Genomic DNA, 13081 nt, shown 5'->3' on the forward strand with positions numbered 1-13081 from the left:
GAGTGGAATTGCTGGGTCACACAGTAAAATCTATATTTAACTTCAAAAAGTTACAGGCATTCTCTCAGAAGTCTCTTTATCTATCTTCTGGGCAAATACATAAAAGTAGATTACTGGCTCAGGAAGCTGGAATCAGAAGCCAGAACTGAGAATCAAACTGAGATACTTCATTATGGGACCCTGGCATCTTAGTTTGCATCTTAATCACTAGGCTAAACACCTGCCACATGGTATATTTTGATGAACAGAAATTTTAAATTGAGATTAAGTATGAGGTGGTCATTTGTTCTTTTAAAGTTAGGCTCTAAGATAACATTTCTTTTATGTTGAGAGCCTAACATAGGACCTGGGCCAAGGCATTTGATGTGGTGGCTTGCCCCTTGCTTAATAGTGCTGCCTACTGCTTGACACAGAAGGAAATTCTGGTTCTGTGGTAAAGGAGAGTGCTTCCCAGCCAGGCACTGTTGTGGCAACATTCTTGTCTGGGGGAGACTGAAAGTGCCCCCAGCCCGAGAATTTGTTTCAATGGGATTTTCTGAGTCTCAGACTTAGGGGGGCAAAGAAGTTTCTTGTTCCAGTTTGCTTGTTAAGGCAGCCTGCTCTACTGATACTGGTTAGTCCTACTGTCTCTCCCTGGGAGAAGAGAGCCTTGGGCCTGTTGTGGAAGCCGAGATTTCCTCTGTCCACTCATTATCAGAGGGTATCCATGTTGATCCCCCTTGTCAAGTTCACCTGAGGTTACTGCTGGGACTCTTGTTCCATCTGGGAGAGAAATGAACCTACCCAGGCCCTCTTCCATCTCTAAATTGAGATCAGTTACTGTTAAGTCTGGGTTAATGACTTCTGTTGAGTTGGGTGACAGATGGCCTGCTGATATGTCTTTCGTCAAGTTTTTGGGTCCCTAACTAGTTGGCCATCTTCTTCCCACCATGCAAAACTTTGGCTACCTCTTGTACTGTTTGTAGTTGCATTCAGTTAGCAGAGTAACAATGAATGAGTCTATACCATGCTTGAACTGGAAGTCTAGATAAATTATTGAAAGAACCAGATAGACTTTCTGAAATTAAAAAAATACTAAATTTTAAATTTCTAACATTAGATAAAAATAAAGACAGAGTTAGTGATCGTATAGATCTGAAGAATTCAGGAGGTTGGAGAGGAGAGAGAGAGAAAGAGGTGGGGGGAGCTATAAAATATAGAAGATAGCATGAGAGTTTAATTGTATTTCTATGAAAAGAACGCAACAAATGAGAAATATGTAAAATTTAAAGAATAATGGCTGATAATTTTCCTTTACTAATGAAAGGTATCAATCCTTAGATTTAGGAATTACAACAAATCCCTGGCAGGGCAAATATAATGAAAGCCTCATATAGGCATAAATGTGGTAAAAAGAGAGAATATCTGAAAAGGAGCCAGAGAGAAATGATGAGTTACATTCAAAGGAGTAATTATTAAACTGACAGAAGACTTCTCCCCTCCCCTGAAGATTTATTGATTCATTTAAAGGGGACTGTGGCAGAGAAAGAAGAGAGATTGAGACAGATCTTAAAGCATGGGTTTGTTTACTCTCCAAACGGCCACAATAGCCAGGGTTTGGACCAGGCCAAAGCCAGGAACCAGGAACTCCATCTAGGTCTCCCATATGGGTACCAGGGGCCCAAGCTCTTGGTCCATCTTCTGCTACTTTCTCAGGCACACTAGCAGGAAGCTGGATTGAAAGTGGAGCAGCCAGGACTCAAACCAGCACTCTAATATGGGATGTCAGCACCACAGAGCAGACATCTCAAGAGCAGTGATCAAAGTTAGAAAAGAGAGGAATAGTGTCAAGGTGCCAACAGATACTGTCTGTCAAGCTAGGATATTAGCTCTTGAAAAGCTATTATTTTAAAATGAGCTAAATAAGGAATTTTCAGAAATGTGAAATCAGATCTTCACTTAAGAAATATTCTGAAAAGGATTTCCAGAACGAATAATGGAATGAAAGAAAGAATAACGAGCAAAGAGATTTGTGAAATTTAAATAAACATAAGAAATCATAACAACAATATAATGCTGACTAAATTGAGTCTAAAAAATGGTAAAACTAAATTATTGAACAAAAATCATGAGGAAGATGAAGAGGAGTGGCAATGATTGGCATTAAAGCATTAGAATATCTTCACATCATTTGAGTGGAAGACAAACATGTCGATTAATTTTATATTTGGTGTATTTAACTATGTATAGTGAATTTTAAAGACAACTGCTAAAAGAATAGAAATAAAGTCTATGAGGGGGCTCTTCAAAAATTCATGCAAATGCATATCATGAAAAATCTATGCATGAATTTTAAACTTTTTCACACCAAAATAAACTTATCATTTAATTTCATTTTTCCATGAGTTTTTTTTTTTTTTTTTGGACAGGCAGAGTGGACAGAGAGAGAGACAGAGAGAAAGGTCTTCCTTTTGCCATTGGTTCACCCTCCAATGGCCACCGCAGCTGGCGCGCTGCGGCCGGCGCACGGCGCTGATCCGATGGCAGGAGCCAGGGGCTTATCCTGGTCTCCCATGGGGTGCAGGACCCAAGGACTTGGGCCATCCTCCACTGCACTCCCTGGCCACAGCAGAGAGCTGGCCTGGAAGAGGGGCAACCGGGACAGAATCCGGTGCCCCGACTGGGACTAGAACCCGGTGTGCCAGCGCCGCAAGGCGGAGGATTAGCCTAGTGAGCCGTGGCGCCGGCCTTTCCATGAGTTTTTTGAAGTACACTCATACAGCATACAAACTAGTAGCAGGAAAAGTTGAATAATAAAAACTTAATTATACAGAAGACAGAAAGAGAAAAAAGCATAAGAGTGAAGATAAAGTGTTAAGTTAAATAATATGGATAAATAAAGTGTATCAGTGATAAAAAAACAAATATAATTAGATGAAACTCACCAAATAAAATACTGGAATTAAAAATTGATTTAAAAAAAAATTCCAATTGTATGTTATTATAAAATGTCTAAAATATAAAGAGCATATTTTTGTCACTATGCAGTTAATTTAGAAGTCAATAGCAAAAAAAGAAACTTAAAATGTACATAGAAATTTAAAAATACACAGTCGGTTAACTCTTAGGTCAAAGAACCATATGTAAGTTAGAAAACAGTTAAAACAGAATTCTACTAAAAATACTTCACATCAAAACCTGTGGGTAAAGAAAGGGAAGACTGTACTTAGAAATATATAGCCTTAAATACTGTTATTAGGAAATAAAAAGTATGAGCATTAAGATGGCCCAGGTCCTTGGGCCCCTGCACCCATGTGGGAGACCTGGAAGAAGCTCCTGGCTGCTGGCTTTGGATCGGCGCAGCTCCGGCCATTGCAGCCAATTGGAGAGTGAACTAGCAGATGGAAGACCTCTCTCTCTCTCTCTCTCTCTCTCCCTCTCTGTCTCTCTTTTTGTAACTCAAATAAATAAATAAATAAATAAATCTTTTTTTTTAAAAAAAGGCAAAGCTATTTAAAAAAGTGATCATTATACATTAAGTGCCCAAATGAAGAACTAAGAAGGGGAACAATAAAGTAAACCAAAAAAGTAGAAGGAAGAAAACAATAAAGACAAGAATTGAAAACAATAAAATAGCAAATGAATTATAACAGGGAGGACTTAACAAACTCTCAAATTGGCATCTGAAAAGGTCAGTTCTTTGAAAATAGATAAACCTTTGACAAAAATAATCAATATTGAAGGCAAAAAATGAAAAGTGTTCATAACTAGGAGCACAGAACTGCAAAAGAGATTAAAATAATTAATTACCTTGAACTATTATATGCAAATAAAGCTGAAATTTTAAACAAAATGGACAACATCCTGACAAATAAAACGTAAGAAAAATGACTGAAGAAGAAATGTAATACCCAAATAGAACTATAAACTTTAAAAAAATGAAGCAATAGAGAGGGGCAAGATGGCAGAATAGGAAGGGAGCACACTGATAGTCTGGGAAGAGACAGTTTAATAAAAGTGGAGATACTGCAGGTTCAAGGAAGAGTAGGGGAAGAAACAGCAGAGGAAACTCTTCCAGAACTAGTGATTCACAGTGGACCTGCGTGGAGAGCATGGGAGCCCACGGTTCAGGACACCAGCGGCAGAATCAACACACCAGCACTGGAACGCGAGGTGAGCCAAATCTCAATAGCCCGAGACACCGGTGGGAAAGTGGAAAGAGGAGACTAGAGGGAACGAGGCTTGAAACCCTGTGGGGAAAAGTTCACCAGGCTAACTACAAGAGAGAGGAAAAAAATAAAAGTGACCGATACGGACATGAGTTTCTCTCTCTCCACTCACCTCTCAAAGGCAAGCAAGACAAAGAGCAGGCGCCATTTTGGATGTACGTCATAAGCAGGGCGACCTCAGGTCTGCACCGGCCCTCAGAAAAGCAGAAAATCCTGACTCTGAGGGGGGTGAAATAACAGGAGATTAGGACCTAGTCAATGTGTGGTGCTAATGAACTGAGACTGTGAAAAAAGAGACGGTGGGGGAGAGAACTCACGGAATTCATGTGAGTACTCTCCAGAGACGCTACAATTTGGTAACCTTGGCAACCCAGTGGGAGACTGCAGGAGAATTTGAGCCCACACTGAGGGCAACAAGATTCCCTGTGTGGTCCTTGGGAAAGAGCTTTCAATCTCTGGCACCTGTGGGTATATCATTCACCTGCTAACTACCTTCAATTCCTCTCAGCTGTGTGGAATTACTTCCCTTCTGAATCAAAAAAAAGAGAGAAAGAGAGAGAGTTTTACCACGCCTAACCTGGGAGTGTCACTTTTGGCACACCCTTAACCCTGAGGAACCAAACAGAGCTCTCAGGCCACGCCTATCTCAAGCCTCTAAGGCTCCATCAAAAGCAGACAGTCCACTTAATAGAGTATAACAAGAAAAAACACCACAGCGAGGGAAGAAGAATCCAAAGATATCTCCACAATGCCAAGCAACAAACACAGAAACCGAGGAAACAAGAAACAGGAAGACATTATGGCACCCCCAAATGAACAAGACACCCCAAGCCAAGATTATGAAAATGATGAGATGGAAGAAATGCAAGATATGGATTTCAAAAAATTTATGATAACAACAATTTGAAGTTTTCAAAAACAAATGCTTGAGGTACAGAATTCCTTACTGGACAGGATAGAAAATCTCCTTCGAGAAAATGAAATCTTAAGGAGGAATCAAAATGAAATGCAGAAACTAGTAGAACAGGAAAGTGTGATAGTGAAGAGAAATCAAAATGAAATGAAGAACTCAATAGATCAAATGACAAACACATTAGAGAGCCTTAAAAACAGAGTCAGTGAAACAGAAGAGAGAATATCGGACTTAGAAGAGAGAGCACAAGAAAGTATACAGTCAAACCAAAGAAAAGAAGAGGAAATTAGAAATCTAAAAAATATTGTTGGGAATCTACAGGATACTATTAAAAAACGTAACATTCGGGTTCTAGGAGTTCCTGAAGGCATGGAGAGGGAGAAAGGATTAGAAGGCCTTTTTAGTGAGATACTTGCAGAGAACTTCCTGGGTTTGGAGAAGGACAGAGACATCCTAGTACAGGAAGCTCATAGAAACCCTAGTAAACATGACCAAAAGAGATCCTCACCACGACACGTTGTAATCAAACTCACCACAGTGAAACATAAAGAAAAGATTCTAAAATGTGCAAGAGAGAAACGCCAGATTACTCTCAGAGGATCTCCAATTAGACTCACAGCAGACTTCTCATCAGAAACCCTACAAGCTAGAAGGGAATGACGAGACATAGCCCAGGTACTAAGAGAGAAAAACTGCCAGCCCAGAATATTATATCCTGCAAAGCTCTCATTTGTGAATGAAGGTGAAATAAAGACCTTTCATAGCAAACAGAAATTGAAAGAACACAGAAGCACAGTCATCAATATGAAAGAAGGTAAAGGAAGGAAACCTCACAGCAAAAGATCACAGGAAGCTCAAAGCATATATTAGAAAATATCTTTGGCAAATGGTAGGGCAAATTTACTACTTATCAATAGTCACATTGAACGTTAATGGCCTGAACTGTCCAGTTAAAAGACACAGGTTGGCTGATTGGGTTAAGGAACAAAAGCCATCTATTTGCGGCCTACAAGAAACACATATTTCCAACAAAGATGCATACAGACTGAAAGTGAAAGGCTGGAAAAAGATATACCATGCTAACAGAACTGAAAAAAGAGTGGGTGTAGCCATCTTAATATCGGACAACATAAACTTTAATTCAAAAACTTTTAAGAGAGACAAAGAGGGGCACTATATAATGATTAAGGGATCAATTCAACAGGAAGATATAACGATTATCAGTGTATATGCACCTAATTACAGGGCACCGGTTTATTTAAAAGATTTGTTAAGGGACTTAAAGGGAGACTTAGACTCCAATACAATAGTACTGGGGGACTTCAATACTCCACTCTCAGAGATAGACAGGTCAACAGGACAGAAGATCAACAAGGAGACAGTAGATTTAAATGACACTATAGCCCAAATGGACCTAACAGATATCTACAGAACTTTTCATCCTACACATAAAGCATTTACATTCTTCTCAGCAGTACATGGAACCTATTCTAGGATTGACCACATACTATGCATGAAGCAAGTCTCAGCAAATTCAAAAGAATTAGAATCATACGATGCATCTTCTCAGACCATAAAGGAATGAAGTTGGAAATTAGCAACTCAGAAATCCCTAGAGCATATGCAAACACATGGAGACTGAACAACATGCTCCTGAATGAACACTGGGTCATAGAAGATATTAAAAGAGAAATCAAAAATTTTCTGGACGTAAATGAGGATAACAGCACAACATACCAAAACTTATGGGATACAGCAAAAGCAGTGTTAAGAGGAAAGTTTATATCAATAGGTGCCTACATCAAGAAATGGGAAAGGCACCAAATAAATGAGCTTTCAATTCGTCTCAAGGATCTAGAACATCTGCAGCAAACCAGACCCAAATCTAGTAGGAGAAGAGAAATAATTAAAATCAGAGAAGAAATCAACAGGATTGAATAAAAAAAAAATTACAAAAAATCAGCCAAACGAGGAGCAGGTTTTTTGAAAAAATAAACAAAATTGACACCCCATTGGCCCAACTAACTAAAAAAAAGGAAAGACCCAAATAAATAAAATCAGAGATGAAAAAGGAAACGTAACAACAGACACTACAGAAATAAAAAGAATCATCAGAAATTACTACAAGGACTTGTATGCCAGCAAACAGGGAAATATATCAGAAATGGATAGATTCCTGGACACATGCAACCTACCTAAATTGAACCAGGAAGACATAGAAAACCTAAACAGACCAATAACTGACACAGAAATTGAAACAGTAATAAAGGCCCTCCCAACAAGGAAAAGCCCAGGACCAGATGGATTCACTGATGAATCCTACCAGACATTTAAAGAAGAACTAACTCCAATTCTTCTCAAACTATTCAGAACAATCGAAAAAGAGGGAATCCTCCCAAATTCTTTCTATGAAGCCAGCATCACCTTAATTCCTAAGCCGGAAAAAGATGCAGCATTGAAAGAGAATTACAGACCAATATCCCTGATGAACATAGATGCAAAAATCCTCAATAAAATTCTGGCCAATAGAATACAACAACACATCAGAAAGATCATCCACCCAGACCAAGTGGGATTTCTCCCTGATATACAGGGATGGTTCAATGTTCGCAAAACAATCAACGTGATACACCACATTAACAGACTGCAGAAGAAAAACCGTATGATTATCTCAATAGATGCAGAGAAAGCATTTGATAAAATACAACACCCTTTCATGATGAAAACTCTAAGCAAACTGGGTATGGAAGGAACATTCCTCAATACAATCAAAGCAATTTATGAAAAACCCATGGCAAACATCCTATTGAATGGGGAAAAGTTGGAAGCATTTCCACTGAGATCTGGTACCAGACAGGGATGCCCACTCTCACCACTGCTATTCAATATAGTTCTGGAAGTTTTAGCCAGAGCTATTAGGCAAGAAAAATAAATTAAAGGGATACAAATTGGGAAGGAAGAACTCAAACTATCCCTCTTTGCAGATGATATGATTCTTTCTTTAGGGGACCCAAAGAACTCTAATAAGAGACTACTGGAACTCATTGAAGAGTTTGGCAAAGTAGCAGGATATAAAATCAATGCACAAAAATCAACAGCCTTTGTATACACAGGCAATGCCATGGCTGAGGAAGAACTTCTAAGATCAATCCCATTCACAATAGCTACAAAAACAATCAAATACCTTGGAATAACCTTAACCAAGGACGTTAAAGATCTCTATGATGAAAACTACAAGACCTTAAAGAAAGAAATAGAAGAGGATACCAAAAAAATGGAAAAATCTTCCATGCTCATGGATTGGAAGAATCAATATCATCAAAATGTCCATTCTCCCAAAAGCAATTTACAGATTCAATGCCTTACCAATCAAAATACCGAAGACATTCTTCTCAGATCTGGAAAAAATGATGCTGAAATTCATATGGAGACACAGGAGACCTCAAATAGCTAAAGCAATCTTGTACAACAAAAACAAAGCCGGAAGCATCACAATACCAGATTTCAGGGCATACTACAGGGCAGTTGTAATCAAAACAGCATGGTACTGGTACAGAAACAGATGGACAGACCCATGGAACAGAATAGAAACACCAGAAATCAATCCAAACATCTACAGCCAACTTATATTTGATCAAGGATCCAAAAGCAATCCCTGGAGTAAGGACAGTCTATTCAATAAATGGTGCTGGGAAAATTGGATTTCCATGTGCAGAAGCTTGAAACAAGACCCATACCTTTCACCTTACACAAAAATTCACTCAACATGGACTAAAGACTTAAATCTACGACCTGACACCATCAAATTATTAGAGAGCATTGGAGAAACCCTGCAAGATATAGGTGCTGGCAAAGACTTCTGAGAAAAGACCCTGGAGGTGCAGGCAGTCAAAGCCAAAATTAACTATTGGGATTGTATCAAATTGAGAAGTTTCTGTACTGCAAAAGAAACAGTCAGGAGAGTGAAGAGGCAACCGACAGAATGGGAAAAAATATTTGCAAACTATGCAACAAATAAAGGGTTGATAACCAGAATCTAGAAAGAAATAAAAAACTCCACAACATCAAAACAAACAACCCACTTAAGAGATGGGCCAAGAACCTCAATAGACATTTTTCAAAAGAGGAAATCCAAATGGCCAATGGACACATGAAAAAATGTTCAAGATCACTAGCAATCAGAGAAATGCAAATCAAACCACAGTGAGGTTTCACCTCATCCCGGTGAGAATGGCTCACATTCAGAAATCTACCAACAATAGATGCTGGAGAGGATGTGGGGAAAAAGGGACACTAACCCACTGTTGGTGGGAATGCAAACTGGTTCAGCCACTATGGAAGTCAGTCTGGAGATTCCTCAGAAACCTGAACATAACCCTACCATACAACCCAACCATCCCACTCCTTGGAATTTACCAAAAGGAAATTAAATTGGCAAACAAAAAAGCGGTCTGCACCTTAATGTTTATTGCAGCTCAATTCACAATAGCTAAGACCTAGAACCAACCCAAATGCCCATCAACAGTAGACTGGATAAAGAAATTATGGGACATGTACTCTATAGAATACTATACAGCAATCAAAAACAATGAAATCTGGCCATTTGCAACAAGATGGAGGAATCTGGAAAACATTATGCTGAGTGAATTAAGCCAGTCCCAAAGGGACAGATATCATATGTTCTCCCTGATCAGTAACAACTAACTGAGCACCAAAGGGGAAACCTGTTGAAGTGAAATGGACACTATAAGAAACAGTGACTTGATCAGCTCTTGTCCTGACTATTTATGTACAATGCAATATTTTATCGATTTTAGTATTTTTTTCGTTTTGTTCTAGTACTATTGGTTGAACTCTGTAACACACAATTATTCTTAGGTGTTTAAATTTTAACTGAAAAATGATACCTGTTAAATATAAGAGTGGGAAAAAGCGAGGGAGGAGATGTACAATTTGGGACATGCTCAATCGGACTTTCCCCAAATGGTGGAGTTAGAAACGTGCCAGGGGATTCCAATACAATCCCATCAAGGTGGCATGTACCAATGCCACCTCACTAGTCCAAGTGATCAATTTCAGTTCACAATTGATCACACTGATATGTCTAAGGGTCAAAGGGATCACACAAACAAGACTAGTGTCTGCTAATACTAACTTATAGAATCAAAAAGGGAGACAACAATCCATCATGGGAAGCGGGATACACAGCAGACTCATAGAATGTCCTAAATAGCACTCTGGCCTCAGAATCAGCCTTTAAGGCATTCAGATATGGCTTAAGAGCCCATGAGAGTATTTTAGGCATGGAAAGCCAAGACATTCTGGAAAAAAAAGAAGACCTAAACGAAAGATCTCTGTGAGTGAGATCCCAGTGGAAAGAACAGGGCCATCAAAGAAGGAGGTACCTTTCTGAAGGGAGGAGAGAACTTCCACTTTGACTATGACCCTGTTGGAATAAGATCAAAGTCGGCGAACTCAAAAGGCTTCCATAGCCTTGGCAACTCATGACTAGAGCCTAGGGAGATTACTGACTCCATAAACAAGAGTGTCAAATTGTTAAGTCAACAGCAGAAGTCACTGTGTACTTACTTCTCATGTGGGATCTGTCCTTAATGTGTTGTCCAATGTGAAGTAATGCTATAACTAGTACTGAAACAGTATTTTACACTTTGTGTTTCTGTGTGGGTAAAAACTGATGAAATTTTTACTTAATATATACTAAATTGATCTTCTGTATATAAAGATAATTGCAAAGGAATCTTGATGTGAATGGAATGGGAGAGGGAGCAGGAGATGGGAGGGGTGTGAGTGGGAGGGAGATTATGGGGGAGGGGAAGCCATTGTAATCCATAAACTGTACTTTGGAAATTTATATTTACTAAATAAAAAAAAGAAAAAATAGAAATGAAGCAATAGTTAAAATTCTACCACCCTACCCCAACTCCCACAACACAGATGATTTCACAGGTGAGTGCTAGCAACAATCAAGACCAAATTCAATATTACACAAAACTGTTCCAGGGAATAGAAAATTAAGAAAAAATATCCCCAACTGATTTATGAGACTTTCTAACCTTCATAACACAATGAACTAGAATATTACAAGAAAGATAAAGATTATAGGGCAAGCTCTCATGTAAATATAAAGGCAAAAAGTTCCATGCAAAATATTAGAATCTCAATGGAGAAAATGCTAAAGTTTTACTGAAAGTAAAGACATCTAAATAAATGAAGTAAGCCATGTTTGTGGGTATAAAGACTCAAGATTTACAATGTTAATGATCTCTCAAATTACCCTAGAAATTAAATAAAATTACATCTATTTAAGTCTGTGCAGCTCCACTTCCAATCCAGCTCTCTGTTATGGCCTGGGATAGCAGTAGAAGATGGCCCAAGTCTTTGGGATCCTGCACCCTTGTGGGAAACCTGGAAGAAGCTCCTGCCTCCTGGCTTTGGATCTGCGCAGCTCCAGCCATGGAGGCCAATTGGGGAGCGAATCAGCAGATGGAAGACTCTCTCTCTCTCTTCTTCTCTCTTTGTGTAACTCTGACTTTCAAATAAATAACTAAATCTTTAAAAATAAATAAAATTACAGTCAGAATCCAAACTTAAAAAGGACTTAAAAAGTTGATTCTAAAAGTTATATGAAAGCACAAAGGACCAAGATTAGCAGTTGACAGTTATTGAACAATGACTATGTTTCAGACAATGTTCTAATCATGTGCTACAGATGGAATAACTCATTTAATGTCCACAATAATCCTTTAAGGTAGATACTATTTGGTGCCAGTTTTATAAAACTGAGGCATGAAAGGTTAAGTCACTTGGCCAGGTTCATACAACTAGATACTACGGAAGAATGACTGGAGAGAGTTCACTAGATCTGAAATCAAGACTTACTGTAAAGCTACAGTGATTAAGACAGAGTGGCCTTGTCCCTAGAGTAGGCAAATAGGCCAGTGGAACAGAACACAGAGTCTAGAAATAGATTTAAGCGATCAATCTTAAGAGGAAAGCTATAATTATAATTTATTTAACAAATGTTTATGAAGTTCCAACTGTATAGAAGCACTGGAAATGTAGAAGCAACAAACCCCTTATCTTATGGAGTTGAGGGGGGCAGAAAATAAGCAAGTGAAAGCTCTACTCTATGCAGATCATAATAGTGAAGTGCAGCGTGCTCAAGAGAACCCCAAAGATCCATGCCCAATATGCTGCTGTAAGGTGGAAGGGATGGTTTATGATTTCAGAGATCTGGAATGGGGCTGGCAATGGTTTCTCTAGTATGCCTTGGGATTGGTTCAGGCAGGTAGGGCAGGAGGAGGGCCAGACTAGGTTTCCTAAATATTCCTAGCTTGAGGAACACTTTGTCAGCAGAACTGCATCATGAACAGTAGTCTAGAGCTTCCCAAGCCATTGACCTTGGGAAGAGATCGGTAGGGCAGGGAAGTGACAGCAATAGCATCTCTCATTATCAAGGCCCAGGGATTCTGGATGAAGTAGGGCAGTCATTCAGGACATCTAGGTCAGTCTTTGAATCTAGAGTATCATGTGCTATGAGTAGGGAGAAATGTCCTGTGAGATATGAAGCCACCAAAAATCCCAATGGATTACATTCAGGATTTTTGCTGACCACACACATGAACCTCTAATAACCTTATAGTAAGGATTTCAGCCACACTACCCTTCCTGTGTCCTCAACAAACTTCTTATTCCTAGCTCAAGGCATTGGCACTTGCTGGAATAATCTTTGTCTGCATCTTTACAATATTTCAACTTAAGTATGACCACTGTAAGATAGGCCTTTTTTGACCACACAGTCACTCTAACACCCCCTTGTTTAGTTACTCTTCTTAGCACTTATCACTATCTCAAGTTATCTTGTTTAATGTGTCTGTTTACTATCTACCTTCTCCAATTCAAATGTAGTCTCCATGAAGACAGAGACCATTTTTTGGTG

The sequence above is a fragment of the Lepus europaeus genome, chromosome X (genome assembly GCF_033115175.1).
Source record: "Lepus europaeus isolate LE1 chromosome X, mLepTim1.pri, whole genome shotgun sequence".
Lineage (NCBI taxonomy): Eukaryota > Metazoa > Chordata > Mammalia > Lagomorpha > Leporidae > Lepus > Lepus europaeus.